Here is a 21,599-nt window from a genome sequence, read left to right as displayed (position 1 = left end):
TGAGCCAAGAATGATAGAAACAAAATTGCGCTCATCAGGGAGTGCGTGACGTCACACTAGTCTAGTTGGGCAGTGTTGCCAATCCTTTGCTCCTCGTGATAAATTTTGTGTTGTTTTATGTCCAAAATGCGAAAATTTTTGGAAAAGGGTAAACAAGTTATATGCAAATACTCATCTCGCAGCCAAATTGAATGACTTTTTCCTCTTTCTCCCCTCTCTTTTATTTTTTACACTTTATTTTTTTACTCTTTATTTTTAATTTTTTATTTAACATGTTTTATTTACTATTTATAACTTTTTATTTTCATTTTTCATTTTTGACTTTTATTTTTTGGCTTTTTATTATTAACATTTAATATTTTGCTTATATTTTCTATTTTTGATTTTTATTTTCATATTATAGATGCTTTCCATTTCAATTCAGCCGGGCTATTCGGGTCATGTTCTTCGATTTCGTTGTAACTCAAATATGTTGCTCTCTAGTCAAAATAATGAGACACGTATTTTTTGGTTCGCCCGAAAAAAATTGTTTTCAAGAGTTATCGGCAATTTTGTTTTTCGGCTCAAAATCGATTTTTTTTAATTATATAAGACATTTTTTTTTAAATGCCCATAACTTAGTCAAAAATGAACCGATTTTAATAATTCTGGGTTCAAAATGATCGTCATTACTTACACGAGCGACTTAATGTTGAAAAAATTGCAAAGAAGTAGTTGAAAATTTTTGATTTAGCAAAAAAGAAAAAAAATTGAAAGTTTTTCGAAATTCAATATTTCAAAAAGTGTATTTTTTTTTTTAACTTTTTCCAAATCAAGAGGACGCCTCAAACTTCAAGTGAGCTGGATGCCCAGTAGCTAAAATGAGTTGTTTTTGAGTAATGAATTTTTGAGTAAAAAACCTGTTTCGCACTTTTTGTTTTTTGGAAAATAAAAAATGTTCAACTACTTTTTTGCAATTGTTTCTACATGAAGTCGTTCGTGTAAGTAATGACAATCATTTTGAACCCAGAATTAAAAAAAAAAAATCTTATATAATGAAAAAAATCGATATTGAGCCGAAGAACAAAATTGCCGATAAATCTTCAAAAAAAATTTTTTCGGGCGAACAAAAAAATACGTGTGTCATTATTTTGACCAGAGAGCAACATATTTGAGTTACATCGAAATCGAAGAACATGCCCCGAATAGCCCGGTTGAATTGAAATGGAAAGCATCTATAACAATTTTATATTTTGTATTATGTATTTTTTATTTTGTATTTTTTATTTTGTATTTTTATTTTTAATTTTAATTTTTTATTTATATTTTTGTTTTTATTTTTTATTTTTTATTTTTCATATTTTATTTTTACTTTATATATTTTATATTTCCTTTTTAAATTTAAATTTTAATTTTATATTTTTTTTGGCATTTACTTTTTCGTTTTTTATTATTAACTCTTAATATTTCTTTTTTTTATTTTTTATTTTCTATTTTTTAATTTCTTTTTTAATTTTCATATTACAATAACTTTATATTTTGAATTTTTTATTTGGTGTTTTTATTTTTATTTTTATTTTTTATATTTATATTTTTCATATCCCATTTTTAATTTTTAATTTTCTTTTTTTTTATTTTTCATTTTCTATTTTTTATTTGTAACTTTATTGCATTTTCTATTCCCCATTTTTTGTTTTTTATTTTAATTTAAAATTTTTGGTTTTTGTTTTTTATTATTAGCTTTATATTTCTTGTTTCTGTTTTATTTTCTATTTTTTATTTTATGTATTTATTTTCATAGTACAATAATTTTACGTTTTGTTTGTTTTTATATATATTTTTTTATTTTTATTTTATATTTTGTATTTTTTCATATTTTATTCTAATATATTTTTTATGTTCCATTTTTAACTTTTAATTTTCATTTTATATTTTTTATTTTTTATTTTTTATTTTTCATTATTCAGTTTTTTATTTCGTATTTTTTATTTTTTTTTTGTATATTGTTTTTAATTTTTGTTTGTATTTTTCATTTTCTATTTTTCATTTGTAACTTTTTCTATTGTATTAATTGCTTTTCTATTCCTCACTTTTAATTTTTTATTTTTCATTTTGATTTTTAATTTTTATTTTTTGTTTTTTATTATTAGCTTTTAATATTTCTTTTTTATTTTCTAATTTTTATTTTCTGTTTTTATTTTCATACTACAATAAGTTTATATTTTGTATTTTTAATTTCGTATTTTTATTTTTTATATTCCATTTTTAATGTTTTATTCTTTATTTATAATTTTTATTTCTCATTTTTTTTTCATTTTATATTTTTAATTTCGTATTTATTATTTATTATTTTTATTTTTTATTTTTTATATTTTATATTTTAATTTTTAATTTTTTATATTTTGTTTTTCATTTTTATTTGTATTTTCCATTTACTATTTCTTATTTAAATTTTTTTTATTTATTGTATTAATTATTCTTCATTTTTAATTTTTCATTGGAATTTTTTACCGTATTGTGTATTTCGCTTTACTATTTATGCATTATTTGCCTCGACTTATGTAAAGCCTACCCGAGAGGTCACTGTTGTCTTATTTCGCATGTCCGTCGGCTTCTTGTCATATTGTTATTATTGCCAAATTCTCTCGTATCTACATATGTATGTATGTATGTGTAAGCCCCAAAGACACAATTTGGTCCACATAATTTTAATTCTTTAGCTGCCAGTTTGCTTTAAGGCAACCATAGATGTCGCAAGCACTGATACACACCCCAACAAGCTTACAAACGGTAGCTACGATTGCATGCCTATCAAATACTCAAAAGAGGTAATTCATACAAGCTCAAACGTATGTATGTATGCATGATATACATACATATAATACATAATATATAAGTGTAAATATAAGCATTTCTGCAGTTGTCGCTACTGTTTTCAAAGTCTAAAGTCAAGTCAACGTTCTTGCTGGAGGTTATTAACCAACTTTGCTGAATATATTGCGATTTTGAATAATTGTAAGTTGTATTTTTTACAGCCAATTAATTTATAAATATTATGAGTTTTATGCGGTCAAGCTAGAATTAAAATTTGTTCACAGACACGCCACGCGAATTCTTCTTGCGGAGGCTTAATAGTGTGCACCAAGTGAAAAAAGAGGTGGATACAAAAATTCCGGAACTGAAAATACAAGGTGGCACAAAATAACCATCTAATTTGGTTTTTGAAAAAAAAAAAAAAAGTTTGTTTGACTGATGGAAATCTTTCTTCTGACCTTTTCCCATTGTTTGTCTATTTGTATACTGCAGTTGTCTATGTAGTTCAGAAGTGTCAAATATGATTGAGGTGCGACGTCATTTGTAGAGTTTCTTATAAGTCTTTCCATGGGGTGATTCATTTTGCGTCATTTTGTTTTCAAAAAATCTCATTGTTTTGATTCTGTTGACTTTTAAGCTTAAACTCTTAATTGATTTTAGTTGATTTATTCAAAAAAATACTTTCAAAAACTAGTTTTACTTTTTTTATTTAATTTTTGTTTTTATAAAAAATTCGATTTTTTAGGTATTTTCAATTTCGAAATAATTCTCCGAGTTATTTTGGCGGAAGTCTTAAAATATAATAAATTTTGCAATTCCGGCGAAAAAGCAGCACCGTTCTTTGGTACACACTTATACTATATTGCGGGTTTCGTAACTGTCTGCTGTTTTAGTTTTATAAGTGGTATATAGTTGTCTCACTGCAACGCTCATGAAATTTCTTACCCAGTGAGGAGGCATCAGTGACAACTGCCATATAAATACTGATAAATTTTTCATATAAATGGTCTGACTTCAGCAGTGATTTTATAGAGGATTGCTGCATGACCGTTCACCGTGGACTTGGGCTTGAATGATTGCTCAATCGTGGGCTGTAAACAAAATTAAATAAGAGATAAACTTCAAAAGAATGCGTGATGATTGCTTAATGAAATATAATTCAAGGGCGCTTGCTGATTCCTTAATAAATTATTCATGATTTTTCCGCTGTAAATTGAAATCGAAAATAATAAAAAATTTATTAATTTTAATTTTCATCATCATATTTACACAACCTATTTGTTTTTTTCTAATAGCGGTCGCCACTCGTTACGCAATGACAAACCTCCGAGTGTATTTTTGCCATGAAAAAGCTCTTCATAAAAAAATCATTTGCTGTTGGAAGTCGGCTTAAAACTGTAGGTTCCTCCATTTCTGGAACAACATCAAGGCGCACGTCACAAATAAGAGGAGCAGCTGTCTGAATCAAAAATATTAGTTCACATTTCGAGACTCACTGTATGTACACACACACACACATATATATATTCTTCGTATAGTCAAAATGTTGCGGATTGAATTAATTACATAATTTTAATTAATGCAAAGTAGCTAAAAAGCGCGACTCACTGTCATTTTTGTAGTTAAAATAGGAACTACTTTAAAAGCAGTAAAAATATTTGACCTACTTTGCATGTTTTGTGTTAAAAGAATCAAGGAAATGAAAACTTGAATAGGCATAGACTAGACTAAAATGAATGGCTTTTTGTCGCTTTTGTTTTGGTTTCTCTACGAAATGGCAATTGCCTAAAAATGATTCGGTAAAAGTGAATTTGAAGCTTAAAATAGTAATGTCGTAAAGTTCCGCTCAAAGCAAAATATTTAGTAAAAACAATAATGTTAAATATCCGTTTGTGGCTTTTAAATTCTTATATATAGCGAAAAAATATATTAAAAAATTAATGGGGTAGTAAAAGATTGAGTGCTTGCGGCCAAATTTATTTGGTGCGCAACTAAGTTCCCGCTGTTTGCCAATAAATGCCGCCAACAGTGTGTGTTAGTCGGTTCTAACATAACCTAAACGTCATAAACCAAGCTTAGACATATGGTAAGCAAACTGCTTCGACACATTCGTGATTTTATTTTGGTATCATATACTTTTGCTTTTGTGAAAATGTCTGATTTTGTGCCGAATAATCGTCATTTGCGGGAAGTGTTGGTTTTCCTCTTTCATTCGAAAAAAACGGCGGCTGAAGCACATCGAGAGCTTCAAAAAGTTTATGGAGATGCTGCTTTAAGTGAAACAACGTGCCGAGGTTGATTCCGTCGCTTCAAAGACGGTGATTTTAACGTTGACGACCGTCCGCGTGAAGAAAGGCCAAAAACCTTCGAAGACGCTGAATTGGGGGAATTGTTCAACGTAATAAGAGCTTGCCTCAGTAGTAGGAGTTACCCGCCAATCCATTTCCAAGCGATTGAATGCTTTGGGAATGGTTCAGAAACAGGGTACTTGGGTTCCTTATGAGTTAAAACCAAGGGATGTTGAACGTCGTTTTTTCGCCTGTGAACAATTGCTCCAGCGGCAAAAAGGAAGGGTTTTCTTCATCGCATCGTGGGGGGTGATGAAAAATGGATTCATTACAGCAATCCAAAAAAAAGAAAGTCATGGGGATGTTTCTACGTCGTCGCCTCGGCCGAATATTCACGCTGCGAAGGTTATACTATGTATTTGGTGGGACCAAGTTGGTGTTATTTATTATGAACTGTTAAAACCAAGCGAAACCATCACTGGGGATCGGTATCGACTTTAATTGATGCGATTGAGCCGAGCACTGCGTGAGAAGCGGCCGCAATACACGGAGAGGCCTGAAAAAGTGATTATACAGCATGTCAACGCTCGGCCTCACGTTGCCAAACCCGTTAAAACCTACCTGGAAACCCTAAAATGGGAAATAGCCAGCGATGGGCAATACTTTCAATGATTCACTTGTAACCATTTTTTCAGAATAAAGTTGTATTTTCATCAAGAGAACTTAGTTGCGTACAAAAAAGTAGTTTCTGCCTAATAGCTGACACCCATTAGGAACGCCGAGTGATGACTAATGCTTCTCCACTGGCTTTTTCAACGTTGAGCACTACTTTTTCTTTCTTTTCCTCTTGCACCACCAGGAGTTAGCGCTTCGTATAACCGCAAAGCTGGAGCTTACGTAGCCATCCGCAGGATACGACTTAACCAGCGGAGCCTTTGGATTTTTATTCAATACATTAAGGCTTATAAAGCTCCTAGTTCCTTCGTCTGCTCCACTCATGTCGAGATTTATCCACTGAGGACACAATCGTGTTTGTAGTGAGGCCAATACGCCTTTTGGCACATATGTATGTAGCTAAATGTCGACTGTCCCTTTGGCACGTTGAAATCTTTGCCAACCAACTTCGTGCTGATAGCCTCCCTCCGCAAGAAACCGTAAAACAGAGGATAGTCGGAGAACTGGAGTTATGGACGACGACCTGGCTGAGCTTGTGCTGTCTTCAATGAAACTAAAAACGTATGTAAATGCAGTTTTATTTAAGCGGTAATTTTTGATAAGCCTATTTTAAACCGAATTTGAGTAAACTCTTTCTTTATCAAAAAGGCAAAGGTTCGTCCATATCTAGAGAGTTTTTTTCGAAATTTTACAGGTATCTGTCCCCTTAACAAAAAACTTTAAGATTATTTGCCAAATTGTCTTCTTTACATTGAAGTGAGCTGTTGTCGAAATATTAAAATTTAACATTTGAGTTTGGCAGCACTTTTTCCGTGTTCATATGGATTCCACGATTACGTATTCGTAGGTTTTCTACGACGGATTCTATGATAGGGCTGAATAAGTTCTAACCCCTTTAGTGAAGGCGAGCTTCAGCCTTTCTCAAAATTTCCTTGCTAGAATTTATTCTTTAACCCTTTGCGTAGTTTGGGCAGTGCGTAATTAAATTTAAGACGTGCATATTCTTTACAGCAGTTGATGCATGCAGCTAATCTTTTCTTCTTAAGTAGCTCAAGCGAATTCCTTATATTCCTCTCTGACTGCATTCGTCTGGCCGTGTTACAGGTACTGAAATGTTTCCACCTCGTATCCGCTTCATTTAGGAAGCAGTATCGGGAAGTGGAAGAGATTATACCCATGAAAAATGAAAAGCTAATTGCTCTCCCATCACCACGAGTGATCTGTCGCCATTGTTGCCAATATAATCCTGATCGAGTTAATTGCAAAAATACTTCCCAAAATGTGGGCACGAAAACTCAGCTTCACTCGTCCTTAAATACTTCTATATTTCTTTAATTATCTAAGCAAGTAAGTTTTGCTTGAAAGATATTTTTCTTTTATGCCATTTGACTCTAAAATATTTTTGGATTAATATATCCATTAGCTCCTTACTGCTTCTCTTGTACTACGTGCCATTTCTAGGTGTCTGTTCATTATGATTTCAAGGCTGATAAAATTTTTAACACATTTCTGTACTTTCAATTGGGTTACCAACCGTCCATAAAGCACTCTAAGTTATAATTTAGTTATGTTTGTATGTACATAATGTAATGTACGTGTGGATACTTGTGCAACCACTCATGTGATAACTTCTACTCGTATAAGTAGACCTTTAATTTAATCGCATTAAACTCAGTATCTGATTTTGGTACCAATTTTGAATCTTATTACGTAAGTTTGCTTGAATAGTCGAAGTGATGTGAGGTAGGTACGTACTATATACAGGGTGGTAAAAACAGTAATAGGATTGACATTTAAGGAGGAAAAAGTAGGGAACAAAAGAAGCAAAAACGTTTTAGTGAATAAGGGCCCGCAAACTAACTGTTTTGGAGATACGGCAAGTTATTCTTTTTTTTACTTTTTCACTTGGACAAATATTCAAAATTTCACCAGAGGTGTGATATTCAAACCCGCAATATCCGCAGGTGTAGCAAAAATGTAAGAACCGAGATGTCTAAACCCTTGCCCGACCAGAGCAGGGCAGCTGAGAAGAAGGTGCTGTTATTATTCCACAGCTTCTGCTGAAAGTATTTTCCTCCCAACCCTCACCGCATAGACACCTAATGAGCAATGCCCGTAAGGATATCTGCCAAATTCGAGAGCTGCGACTTCGTTAGCCTTAGAAGTGCTTCGAGCGCCACCGATATATCCGTAACCAGATGGATCTCGTGACTTTGCACGTTTGCGCACTAGCCCAGTGCTTGCTAAGTTGATATGAGGCCCATCATTCCAGGAGCAGAACGCAGGTTCTCAAGGAGACTCCAATTCTCTCATTTTGTTATTAAACCATCTCAGAGGTCCCCCGTATAGCCAGCTGGCTATAGCCCAGCACTTTTCTTCTATGCTGCTATGACCGTGAACCCAAATGAGCTTAATAATTAAAGTAGTCGAATGCAATCGAGAGAGAAGTCAGCTATTCCCCGCCTAATTTCGAAAGCACAAACAACGAGCCCAAGGCCTTAATTGCTGCTTGGCTGTTAGAGTAGATATTTACATCCTTTACGGTAATTACTGCTGCTTACCTAAACTTTTCCAGTATACAGAAGTGATGTGTTTGTACCCCTATTCTCTGGGCGTGCCTACCTATTAGGTAGTCTCCCGTTATGACTGAGATCAGTGTGCTAAGACTGTGGTTATTTTGGCTTAGCAGAGATTCTGTGCGTTTAGCATTGAGAGTCGGCCACAATTGCCGATGCCAGATGTTTGGAATATACACCTCCGCCCCCTCTCCCATATTCGAGTTTTGAGTAATCTATGTATACATGGATGGACACGCCCTGTTTTACATGTCTTATATTGTAAGTAAGAGGGCTGTGAATGCTGTAATGGCAAACTCAAAAATTATGTTGTGCTATTATTTCTGGAACTTATCACTTCAATGATATGCAGTAAAATGCAATATTGCAGACAGCAACCGAATATAAAAATTGTTACGGAAATTCCTCGATTTTCTATAGTCCTAACAGAAATTTCCCTATTTTCCTAGAATCGTAAGTAAATTTGTCTATGAGTTAAGTAAAATTTGAAAATTTTGAAAATGTTGTAAAATCGTTAAGGTGTAAAAAAGACACCCCATGTTAGAAACAGACATCAGCGGAATGAAAATTACACTGCCAGGCGGCCGCCGTAGCCGAATGGGTTGGTGCGTGACTACCATTCAGAAGTGCGTTTGTTTGAATCCTCGTGCAGGAGACACCAAAATCATAGGAAATTTTTGAAGTGAAACTTCTTTAGCGGCGGTCTGATATTTGAGCGAGAATGGAGAGTGAATTGGAAAAAATGTAACGTTTAGAGATTTCGTTACGCGAGAGAGAAAAAAAGATACAACGTAGAGAGAAGGAGAAAGAGAGCTATACATTTTCTATACCTAAGACATAGGCTTCTTTGTAAGACAGAGAATACAGAAATACATAGAGAGAAAGAGAAGGAGAGCTATACATCATAATGTTACGCGACAGTCCCGCTTAACAACAACAAAACGATTAACGCTAAACGATCACATTTACCATTAGTTTGTGCTTGTGCGACGACCATTCACAAGTCTCAGGGAAGCAGTTATTCTGAAGTTGCTTACGAATATGATAAAAAACATTCGCAATCATTAGTTTACGAGTCACTTGTATTGAAGGCTTGTGGATTATAACAAACGGAAATGATTTTAGATTCTACCATGGTCGACGGGCATCAGTCAGAATGTCTCATTTACAAGATGAATTCCGGAGACTATCGTTAAATAGACTGGAAACTGTGGATAAACAAATAATCGATTTCATGACTCAGAGAAGAGGGCTATCTGTATATACTCTTAATTGTCAGAGCCTACGAGCGCATTCCGCAGATTTAACAGACTCTGCCATCCGCAAATCGAGTATAGTACTTTTGTCCGAAACTTGGTTAAACGATAACGAGGATATTAGTATACCAAATTTCAATTGCGTCATCAAATATAAGCGACTGAATGTTAGAGCTGGCGGTGTGGCAATCTACCACAATCAAGATGATAGCGTAAATATCGTCACACCAAGCATGGAAATGAGTCATATTCATCAACAGTCACACCAGTTGGCGATGTTTGCATTGCAGAATGTCAAACGCTGAATGGAAAAACTATTGTCTTAGCCTCCATCTACATATATCTCACCGAACCAAAATCTTCATGACATAATATATTTCATTCACCGCTCACTACTGGTTTACAACCACGCAGGTGCAAATGCACTTGGAAGAGGCGAAGACAAAATTCCATTGATTCTCGGGGGAGATTTCAACGTAAATTTCGGATCCAATGATTCTTTGCCGTTGATTCAATTTCTTCGAGAAACATTCGGTTTGCAGATAAACAATAACCCTAAAGAATCAACAACAAAATCCGGAACTACACTAGATGCAATTTTCACACGCTAGAAAATATTGAATCACGTACATATATTTCATATTTCAGCTATCACAAACCAATTATATCTGTATTACCAATTGAACCACCAACAGATGATAGCATAATGCGTATATAGTTAATTAAATCGAATTTTGGTTACACAAATTTTATACTGTTGTATTTCTTTTGAAATTATCCCTGTCTCCTTCTCTTCCTCTCTCGCTCTCTCTCTCTCTCTCTCTCTCTTATTCACACTCATTCACACACAGAAGTTTCACTTCTATCACGTGTACGATGCTGCACATGATTTTTTTTTTTAAAGCGGGCGCACTTCGGCAGGCAATGGCAAAGCTTCCGAGTTTATTTCTGCCCTGAAAAATCGCCTCATAAAAACTATTTGCCGTTCGGAGTCGCCTTAAAACTGTAGGTCCCTCATGAATCGAGAAAGTTGGATTACAGTCAGAGAATAATATTAAGTTAAAATTTGAAGGGTGTTTTTTTGACACCTTTGGTAGGAATAGTGTTAAACCAAAACCAATTGAAGCTTTAAAAGATAACATTCAACGCGAAATTGCTGTTACGCGAGGGGCATTTCGAGAGTATTATTTACAATTCATACAGTGTAGACCCCTTATACACGAGGGGTATTTGGAGAGTATTATTTACAATTCATACAGTGTAGACCCCCTACTCCATACCACACGAGTATGTCAATAAACAGATAATGAGTTCCCATTCAAAATATGTGTTTAATTGGAACTTAAAAAAAAACTCGAACTTGAAGGACTTTGGCTGCCATGTGCTTTTAAATTACTTCATTGACAAATTGATAATATAAAAAAGCTAATTGATAAAACAATCAAATTTTATAAGTAAAATTATAAAAATCACATGCATTCGCTTAAAAGGAAGTGAGAAGTAGATTTCGAAATACTAAAAGGTTATATTGAAGCATAAATCAAAATGAAGAATAATAACCCTCTAGTCTAATATTATTACTCGCACTCGCCCTTGCGTGATTATCAACCATCTAAAGTGGTAAATTGTTAATATCAAAGTGTCTACAAATGTATTTCTGCATATTATAGGCCAATTAATTTTAACACCTGCAATAATACAATTAATGAGTAAGTCTAATTATAGAAAAGTAAAACCTTGAGTCGAGCAATACAATCTGCTGCACAAGTGAAATGTTATTGTACTACATACACACATGCATACTTAGCATAAGTTTTGAGTAACATAGTTGCTCTCTCTTAATAGCAACCTAACGCCAAGGTCGTTAACCTCATAGTTCACTTCAGCCTAGTTGTTGCTGTTGTGTTATCACATAGAACAAGAAGAGAAGAACGGAACCTGACATGCTTGTAAAGAATCGTAAGAGTACTATTAATTATCAAATACCAATACACGCTTTATATTACAATTTTGATATTTATTTATATGTTTGTCATATTTCAAAATTACGGCTAGACACGGCCAAATGATATTCCTGCCAACTTTGGTCGAAATGAAGTGAAAAAGGGAAGGTTTATATCTCGACCTTAAAGTCTGCCTTCTACTAATCACAGTACCCCATCCACACTCAGCTCTCTCAATAAGTCTTAAATGGAGCTGAGTTTGGAGTTGCGCGTATGTGCGTACTTTCAGTTATACTTTGGTTACATTTCATACCATTTTTGGGAAATTTTCTCAAAATTTAACATTTCATAAAATTTAACAAATTGAAGCGATTTCTGTAATATTACTAATTGATCACCATATCTGCAAGGCGGGGCAAAATTAATAACCCTATGGAGAGATTTACATTTTTTCAAATGGCACGGTACGTTAATCATATTTGATACTTATGAACTAAACAGCTGCAGTATACAAACAGACAATCAATGAAGCGCCTAAAGCTCAAAATAAAGATTTCCATCTCTCAAAATAATTGTTTTTTTGATTTAGTAAAAGAGTTGTTCAAAAGCAAAATTGAATGATTAATTTTGCGCCACCTTGTACCTTGACCAATGTTAGATTTTGCATGTTCGAAAATAACATCCGTACCAAAAGCATACATTTTTGCTTGGGCTCACATTTAGAGGGAAACTGATGGGCCGATGAGTTGGCTAGACAGTGGACTCTGGAGATGGTTTCATCGCAAAATGAGAAGATTGGGATCCCCTTGATAACCTGATAACATCTGCTCTTGGAAAGATGGGGCCTCGTGCAAAGTCGCGAGATTCTTCTGATCATGGGTAGAACGAGCGCGCCAGAGGGTCCATCTAAAGCCAACGAAATCGCTGCTCTTGAATTTGGTAGGTATCCTTACCGGACATTGCCCGTTAAGTGTCCATGCGGCAAGGTTTGGGATTGCTCCAAGTCCTTTCCGCAGAAGCTGTCCGTAAGACGAGCTGGAATCATCTCAGCACCTTCTTCCCAGCTGCCCTGCTCTGGTCGGGCAAAGATTTAGATATCTGGGCTCTAACTTTTTCGCTACACCTGCTACGGCTGCTTAATTTTTGTAGCACAATTTTTATCGTAACCAACATTAACTCTCTCTAAAGTCAAATCATATGACATAGATGGGAAAATGCAAGACTTGACAATAAATTTTTCCCAAAAATGTGTGATTTCATGCGCTATATCTGCTCTATTTCTGGTTGCATAGTTTTTCTGGAACGAATCACTTCTTGAGTCATTGCCTGCAGTGCGTATAGCTCGTCAGTACCTCCCACTTGCAAGCCACAACAGACAGTGCAGTTTACGATGTGTATCAGCAGTTTATGAGTCATTTGTATAAGCGTCGCTGCAATCACCCTATTTCAATGCACTTGGCCACAGCTAACCCAGATCTCTTTATATTACACCGCATCGTGATATCAATAGATCTTTGTGATACATGGTTTATTTTGATTTATGCTTCATCCATTAATGACATCACAAACTTTCACGCACACATCACTTGAAGATTGGATAAATCATGAAGCCGTATTTACTACTATTTTAATTTTAATTATAATTTTAATTTTACTTTTTTATGGTTAGCCAATTTCCGGTGCACTCTGCAATGTATAAAGTACCGATTAGATTAAGCACAAATATACATATGTAAGTACATCCATGCTGCGTGCAGTGACGTTGTTGTTAAAGCGTAGCGGTGTTGTCGTCAAAACAAGACGCGAAAGGTGCAGAAACTATACAATCGATGTACATAAGTATTTACTCGTATAGCAGTTATTACTCTACTCACTTTTGTTTTCGCTAAGAAACGAAGGCGGTTCGCGTGACCATTTTTATTGTTCTCGTATTCGCATTACTGCTAATCGATGGGCACTAATAATTATTTGACGAGCGTCATAATCACAAGTGTATAAGCAATAACAAAAACATGAACATGAAGTTGTACATTATGCCAATCCAAGCGCATTCGGTGCATTCTGGATTAATGGTGGGGAAATAGAAAGCGCTAACCAATAACAACCGCAATACTAATAAATGGTTTAGAACAACAAAAATAACAATAAAATTGACATTACGGCGTCTACAACTTTGACAGAGATAAAAAATAAATACAGCAACAACAAAAATACATAAAAGAGTTAAGAGCGCATTGAAGTAGCAGCGGCGCATGTTGTTGAGTTGATTTAGTACTACAAGAGAATGCTGTTGTTGTTGCCATTGTTAACGTTGTTGACAGCAGAGCTGCGGCCGTTAAAGGTTTATGATGGCTTACTCCAGACACGATCCGTTCAGAACGAGTTTGGAGCGTAACGCGTGTGGAGGTGTAGTGATATTGCAGTGATCGTGTACGAGTACGTGCTTGAGGTAAAATTGCTAACGACTGCCTACCTGTGCCAACGGTGCGGATACGTTACGGCTAAAATAGCCTGTGATTTTCATAAGACTGCGTGTACGATCGCTAAGGCGGACGTGTGTGAATTTACAATAAAATAATAAGTTTTATCGTTTTTAAACACAGTCAAAAAAGAAATTCATATTGAAAGGACTGTTCAGCGTACAAGTGGAGGAAAACAAATTGTAATAAATTTTTTTAAATTGTATGTATTCGAAAAAATATAAAAAAATTAAATCGAAATTGCAAAAAATACTACCGTTGTCTTTTTAAGATCCTGTTGCAGGCATAAATTACAATTGTGCTGAAGAAAGTTTTTGTGGAACGAACGTTTTGAGAAACAAAAAAAAAAAATTAATTTAATAAAATAGTGATTTTATTCCACAAAACAAAGCAAATATTTGAACTCTTAAGCCCAACGCGCTAAAGTAATTTATGAACAATAAAAGGTCGAAAGCAGGAACAACATTTGCTAATTGTAAGTTGTAAAAAATACATCGCTGTAAAATTTCTCAAAATTGGTTTTTAATGTAAACGCTTCACTTCAAGCCTGTAGGGTTTCAATTGCTTCTTTAAAGTAAATTTGACTATTAAAGTGGACCGATTTGTATTCATAAAAACGTGTAAAAAAGCATATGGAAGCATAACAAAAATACTAAAAAAAAATTCCTATGAAATAAAATAAAAGAGATAAATTTTATATAGCGCGGCTTCACACATTAGATAGATTTTTTAAATTGTCTTGAGATTTGAAATACATAGGTTAGGTTAGGTTGAAGCGGTTGTCCTGTGGGACAAACTCAGGCTCATAGCCCATTGTGATGCCGCGTGAGGAGCTTGTCCCTATCTCCCCTAAAACCAGTGTGTGCTTTTCAAAAATTTTAAAATATTAAAAAATTGTCTACCCAGAATAGTAAACCTGCGACTGGATAGAGCAGGACAGTGGCACAGAAGATGCGGGATCGTCTCTTCCTCGCCCTCATCTAGACAACTTCTACAGGAGTCATGTGTTTGCACACCCATCCTTTGGGCGTGTCTACCTATTAGGCAGTGCCCCGTTATGACTGAGATCAATGTGCTAAGACTGTGTTTATTTTGGCTTAGCAGAGATTCTGTGCGTTTAGCATTTAGTGTCGGCCACAGTTGACGGGCGATTTTGCAGGTGGCTTCATTACGCCATCTTTCGTTTGCTTTCTTTACAATTTCTTCAAGGATGAGTAGCTTACATGTTTGTAAGGGTATCCCTATGTCATTATCTATGTACTCATCAGACAATTTAGTGCCGAGTCTCGCTAGTTCATCGGCTCTACAGTTACCCTCAATGACAAGACTGTTTTGTGAGGGAAATACATAGATGAACTAAAATAATAAAGTGCACAAATAATATTTGACCACGTAACTTTTGTTGTTGAATTCCTTGTAGATGGGACTGCCATCTTAACGAGTATTAAGGGTCTCAAAGTGATCTGTAAAATTGCAATTATCAACAAGAGATGCATGTGAATTTTTGATTAAAAATCCGTTATACGATCAACACATGTTGACAAAATTTGAATGGTCAAAATTTATTATTTTTTAATAAAAGTAGAGTTTATTATATAACAAAGAGCAAGTTTCAAAGTTATTAAAAAAATTTGATGATTAATTTTAAATAAGATTATATAAACAAGATTTATAAAAATTCAAAAAAACTTGGATTTATAATAGGACAAAATTTTGACGATTGACAAATTTTGATTTTACACTTTTTTTTAATTTTTGATTATTAATATTTTTTAATGTTTTAATTTTAACTATTTTTTCATAAGAGTATAGTGTATTATATAACAAGGAGCATTTAAAAACAAGTTTCAAAGTTACTAAAAAAAATTGGGTGATTAGTTTGCGCACAAGCTTTATAAAAATTTGACAAATTTTCCACAAAATGTTAAAATTTTGTATCAGAATTTATTTAAAGAAAATTGTATTTACAGCTTTATAAGTCTGAAACTAGGATTTATGCAGTTTTTTTATGGAATGAAATAAGTTTTTATAAAAAATATACTTAAAAATAACTTGAAAAGAAATATTTTATTAAAATTTATGAATATGTGGTGATTTTTATAAGTCTGAAACTTGAGTTTTTGTATAAAAAATAATTAAAAATAATTTGAAAATTTTTTTTTTTATCAAAATACAAAAAAATGTGTATCAAATTTTATCAATATATGGGGCGATTTTTATAAATCTGAAACTTGAATTTATGTAGTTGAACGAAATAAATTTTTATAAAAAATAATTTGAAAGTTTTTTTTTTTTATCAAAACTTATAAACACATAATTATGGCACGCATTTTATAGACGAGTTATTTGAATTGAAATAAACCATAAGTGAAAATCTTTAATCTTTGAAAAAATCTCTAATCAAAAAATTAACGTCTTATTTTCATTCAATGAAAAAAAATTAAAAAAAAACTCCCGGAATGTATGATTTGGGGAATGCAATAAAGGCTAATCGATTACTTTCTTATCAGTATTTTCCTTCAAAATTGTTACCTAATTTTTTCTCGGCGATACAATTTTGATTAGATTTGTACTTTTTAACAACCCTACACTGCTCGCTCACAGTTTTTTAAGTTTTTATCAACCAGCAAACTACAATAAATAACAGCACCAATTCCATGTAACAGTTTTAGAGTTACACCATTTACGAGGCATGCATAGAAAAATTTCCGCGCAGTTGTTGCTCTGCATGGTATGCCAATGGAAGCCAATATTTTCAATTAATCTTCAAAATACCTGAGTTAGGTGAAAAAGTGCTAAAGGTTTCCGGTCTGAAGAATCAAGCGCATAAGGTATAGTAAGCAATTGAAAATCTGTAGCAAAGCTTAAGGTCGTACTTGCCTAAGCCAGCGCAGTTATATGAATCGAATCTATCAAAAAATGACTTTTTCACTAAATATGCATATTTATGAATGTTTGTAAGTTTGTAGCTTTGCTCATTCAAATGTGGTCGAAGGTGGACTTCAAGGTAATAAATTACATACCAGTTGACATTTGTGAACGTTTCCTACTTCATCATTTTGATCATTTAGAAACTGCATATAGATATTTTTGTTTACTTATTAAATACGTTAGCCATATTTGCACTTGAAACTTTAACTTAACTTACACTTACACATACACATACATATGCATGTAGTGTTTATGTTGGTGCTATGGCTAATTAATATGTTTTAAGTGTTTTGACTTGTGTGTGTGTATGTGGGGATTTACGTTTGTGGCAAATTAGCATAACATGAAAACGATGAGCTGCTGTAAAGGCACAGCAAAGAAAAGTAAATATAAAGTTCTTTGTTTTTTTTTGTTGAGTTACTCCTTATTTGAACTCGGTCAGCAAGAAATGAAGAAAATAAAAATTGAAAGAAAAAAGTAACAAAAAAAAAAATATTAAAATTTGCAAATAAAACTAAAGTAACAAAATATTTTGTAAATGAGGCAAAACACGTCAAGTGTGCCGGCCTAAAACCTCAGCGCTTCGATTTTAATGAAATTTGGTAAAGTTGGTACACTTTACGGTAGCATAATTTGTGCAAAAAAGAGTGAGGAATTAGTAAGTGGTTGTTGAGATTTTTTTGATTTTTGGAACATTGTTTTTGATAACATTTTTTTTAAATTGGAGCTTAGAATTAATTATTTTTGTGGAGATAGCAAAATAAATGTCTTTTATAGGATGTTTTGCGTACTTTCTGATAAAAAAGTACACTTTTTTTAAATTTTTGCTAAATTTGTTTTTTTTTATTTTTTTTAATCCTCAATTTTTTTTTAACTTTGATAATTTTTTTAAATACGTTTTTTTTTTAATTTTTAACTTTTGATCCATTTTTTTAAATTAATTGTTTTTTTTTAATTTTAGATAGAAGGGTTTAGAATTAGTTTTATTTTGTGCAAGCCTGTTTTCCTTTTTTGCTTGTCTGGCTAAGAGAAAACAAAATTAAAGATATATATAAAAAATTAATAAAAACATCAAAAAATATATAAAAAATTAACAAAAATAAAAAAAAATATAGTAAAGAAATATAAAAAATATTTTTATTAAATTAAAAAGAAAATATATAAAAAATTTTTTAAAAAATTAAATATTAAATTAAAAAAATATTAGCAAAAATTCAAAAATAAAATTTTAATATTTTTTAAAATGTTTTGTTTCTTTTTTTAATTTATAAATATTTTTTAAGGTCTTTCTTATATTTTTATATATATTATATTATATTTTTTTTAATTTTAGTTAATTTTTTTACTCCTATAAAACCCATTTATTTTGTTTTCTCTTATATTTGTTTTATATATTTTTTTTAATTTTGCTAATTGTTTTTTTTCTAAAATTTAATTTTTAATTAGAAGAAAAAAAAACAACGTTGCTAAATTAGCTTAAAGCTAAAAGAAGCAAGAACATAAAAGAAATATTTAAAAATTAAAAGAAAATTTAAAATTAAATTTTTTTTTAACTTATGCTATTTTTTAAATTTAAAATTTAGTTTTAAAATAACTTATAGGTAAAAGAAGAAAAAACTTAAAACAACATCAGAAAATTTTTAAAAATTTTTTCTCATTTTTTTTTTTAATTTTAAATATAATTAAAAATTTAAATTTTAATTGAAAAAAAAATTTTGCTAAATTTTTATTTATTTATTTAATTAGTATTTTAAAAATCGCTTAAAGCGAAAAGAAAACAGAGCAACATAGGGCGAGTTTTTTAATTTTATTTTTAATTTTTTTCAAATTTCGATTCGAATTTCACTCTGCTCAAACGAAAGTTTGGATTTTTTTCCTTAAAACGATATATACATACATAATTGGCGCTTAACACTCTTTTTGGGCGTTTGGCCGGGATCGTCCTCTCATTTGTGGTCGTTTTGATGTTGTTCCACAAATAGAAGGACGTAGAGTTTTAAGCCGACTCCAAACGGCAAATATGTTTTTATGAGGAGATAGAAAAAGACATATATGGTTTTATGACATGACAGAAATACACTCGGAGCTTTGACATTGCCTGCCGAGAGGCGACCGCTATTAGAAAAAACTTTTTGAATCATTTGATGTTCCATACACGAATATTCGAATCTGCATACTTCCGAATAGTAGTCACGCACTAACCATTCGGCTTTATGGAGAGACGAAATTTCATGATTGATTTTCATGCTTCAACGAACTCCTCCGCCACGGCGCGATGCCATCGATCAACCTACAGTTGTTCAAGTGTGTGTTGTAAAACGTTGATCTGTAGGTTTATCGATTGCACCGCGCCGCAGATATGCAGCGAACCCTTTTTATTCAAATTTGTATGGTATTAAAGAAATTTGACTTAAAGAAGGTCTTTCATATAGATAATCAATGAGGCTTTTTTTTTGATAATCCTGATATTTTATGGCCATTGAAGTTATTATAAAAATTATTTTCACTGAGGAGTATATTGTATACAGCCGGAGTATATTGGAAACAATTTATTGTCCCTTCAATTAGAACCATTTTTCAAATTTAGAAACACAACTTTATCTGTCTGGCACACAAAGTATTTTTGCTAATAGCAGCGAAGTGTGCCAAAAATTATAAAAAAAAATTATATATGAGTAGCAGCTCAATGAAAGTCCGAATGTCTTATCGGTAGTATCACATATTTATGTATGTATTCTATATCAAAAAATGAATAAAAAAAAATTACCTTTGGAATTTGTAGTGGATCAAATGACGGCAAAGTAAAAGTAAAAAACACTTAAGTTTTACGTCACAGTGAGATAAAGGCCAATAATTTCAAATTCTTGGCTTTCAGGTGTCAAAATTTCGTAACATTTATTCTTTTAATTCGTATTAATTGTTCTGTAGGTCTGTAAGGCGGATGGCCCATTAATTTAATCAATCTTGTTCTTAATTGGCGCGATAACCGCTTATACTATTTTGGCTGAGTTTAACAGAGCGTGCCGGTCGTTTCTTTATGTGCTAATCAAAGCCAGTTGGACAAGTGAGGCCGAGTTCTTCTCCACCTAATCTATCCAACCTAGAGGAGGCCTTCCTCTTGCTTTGCTACCACCAGCTGCTACCGAATATATATCGAAAATACTTTCAGAGCCGCAGCGCTTGTATCCATTCGGACGACATGACCCAGTCAATGAAGCCGCTGGATCTTTATTCGCTGCGCTATGTCTATGTCGTCGTAAAGCTCACACACCTTATTGTTAAAGTGCAAAGGTCCAAAAATCTTCCGCAGAATCTTTCTTTCAAACAGTCCAAGGGATGCCTCATTGGATATTGCCATTGTACAAGCTTATGCGCCATACATTTTTAAAACTTTAGGGTGCTCAAAAACCCTTTTGTGTGAGTTGATACGTGGGAGTTCGTATTATCTTGGTGCAGCATGATTCTCCGAAAACTTCTGGCAAACGAATGGTTGTGTCCCAATCAGAATTGACTGTATTAAGTTTTTCTATTGGTACAGTTGCGATATGACCAGATTGAGGTGCTATTTCCGCGAACAACTTTTGTTGGATTAAGCTTGGAACAGCCATACACCTGTCGATTGCTATTTTGTTTCCGTCTCACATGCATAGATCCAAGATTCATCACCTGTACTTTGCTCCTGCTACATTTCTTTGCACCAATCGGCACGAGTCCAATTGTCAAATTATGCGGTATCCAATAAGTACAAATTCTTCTTGACGACCAAATATTCAAGCAAGATTGATTGTATGCTGGTCCCACTTTGTCCAAGGATGACTCTATCTCAACGATCTTATGTTGTCAGTTGACGCACGTCATCAATTGTTTCTGGCACAACTTTGGACGGTCTTCACAAAATTCATTCTACAATGGAACTCGTTGAAAAAGCGTTTCACAGTGCCTAAGTGTGGTGCCAATCCTATGGCCAATCAAACGTATAAAGTGGTGATGGATAGGTGAATGGGACTGAACTGGAACCCGCAAGGGAGCAGAGGTCGCGGTCAGCCAAAGATTACTTGGCGAAGGTCGATATATTTTATATGCAAGTTTATGCTAAAAAAGTACCAAACTTTTGAATAAAAATACCGAGTTATAGTGCATCAAAAGTAGCGTTGCAATATAAAAGGCAAACCACGTATTTACTTATTATTTTATAATTTTATAATAGTGGGCGTCCTAATTGAATCTCTTATCCTTGCAAAATATCCATAAGGTAGGTAGGTAGGTGGGGTGGCTGTCGCATTGACCCATTTAGACCTTTCATAGGTCTATTGTGATACCACTGGAACTTATCCTTACCCATGTGTTCCTTTTCAAACCATCCGGAAGCTTTAATAAACGAGCAAAGCTTCGTTATTTTTAGATGCGCTGTGTCTGCTACATCAGTTAAAAAGGCCGGATCAAGAGTGCGGAGCCTCCCTCCTCACAGCTAAGTTTTCTCACTCACGTAAAACGTGTCTCACTATTTCCTCTTCGTCTGTTTTAAGACGGCTTCTGCAGAAATTCTAACCTTCTAGCGTGGCTGCCTATTAGACAATGACCAGTTAATACCAGTATCATTTTTCTTATAGCTTCTCTGTTAAATCTTAACAAGCAATCAAAAAGCGACCGCTGTTCC

The 21,599-nt window shown here is 33.2% G+C and overlaps 1 protein-coding gene across 7 annotated transcripts in view; it reads left to right on the top strand.

Moving 5' to 3' along the window:
• The window catches only part of LOC129240464 (cationic amino acid transporter 3), a 70,313-nt gene that overhangs the window by 23,976 nt on the left and 24,738 nt on the right, over positions 1-21,599 (top strand). The window contains exon 1 of one of the 7 annotated variants that reach the window (XM_054876278.1): positions 4,176-4,290. The exons of 4 other annotated variants lie outside the window; for them this stretch is intronic. The gene's annotated coding sequence lies outside the window, so the exon portion shown is untranslated. Of the gene's footprint in view, positions 1-4,175; positions 4,291-13,907; positions 13,981-14,220; positions 14,487-21,599 lie in introns of those variants that run through there. 2 more of the 7 variants (XM_054876277.1, XM_054876275.1) reach the window with 2 other exon arrangements.

This window comes from Anastrepha obliqua, chromosome 3 (assembly GCF_027943255.1).
Source record: "Anastrepha obliqua isolate idAnaObli1 chromosome 3, idAnaObli1_1.0, whole genome shotgun sequence".
NCBI lineage: Eukaryota > Metazoa > Arthropoda > Insecta > Diptera > Tephritidae > Anastrepha > Anastrepha obliqua.
This window is presented reverse-complemented; position numbering and strand designations above follow the sequence as displayed.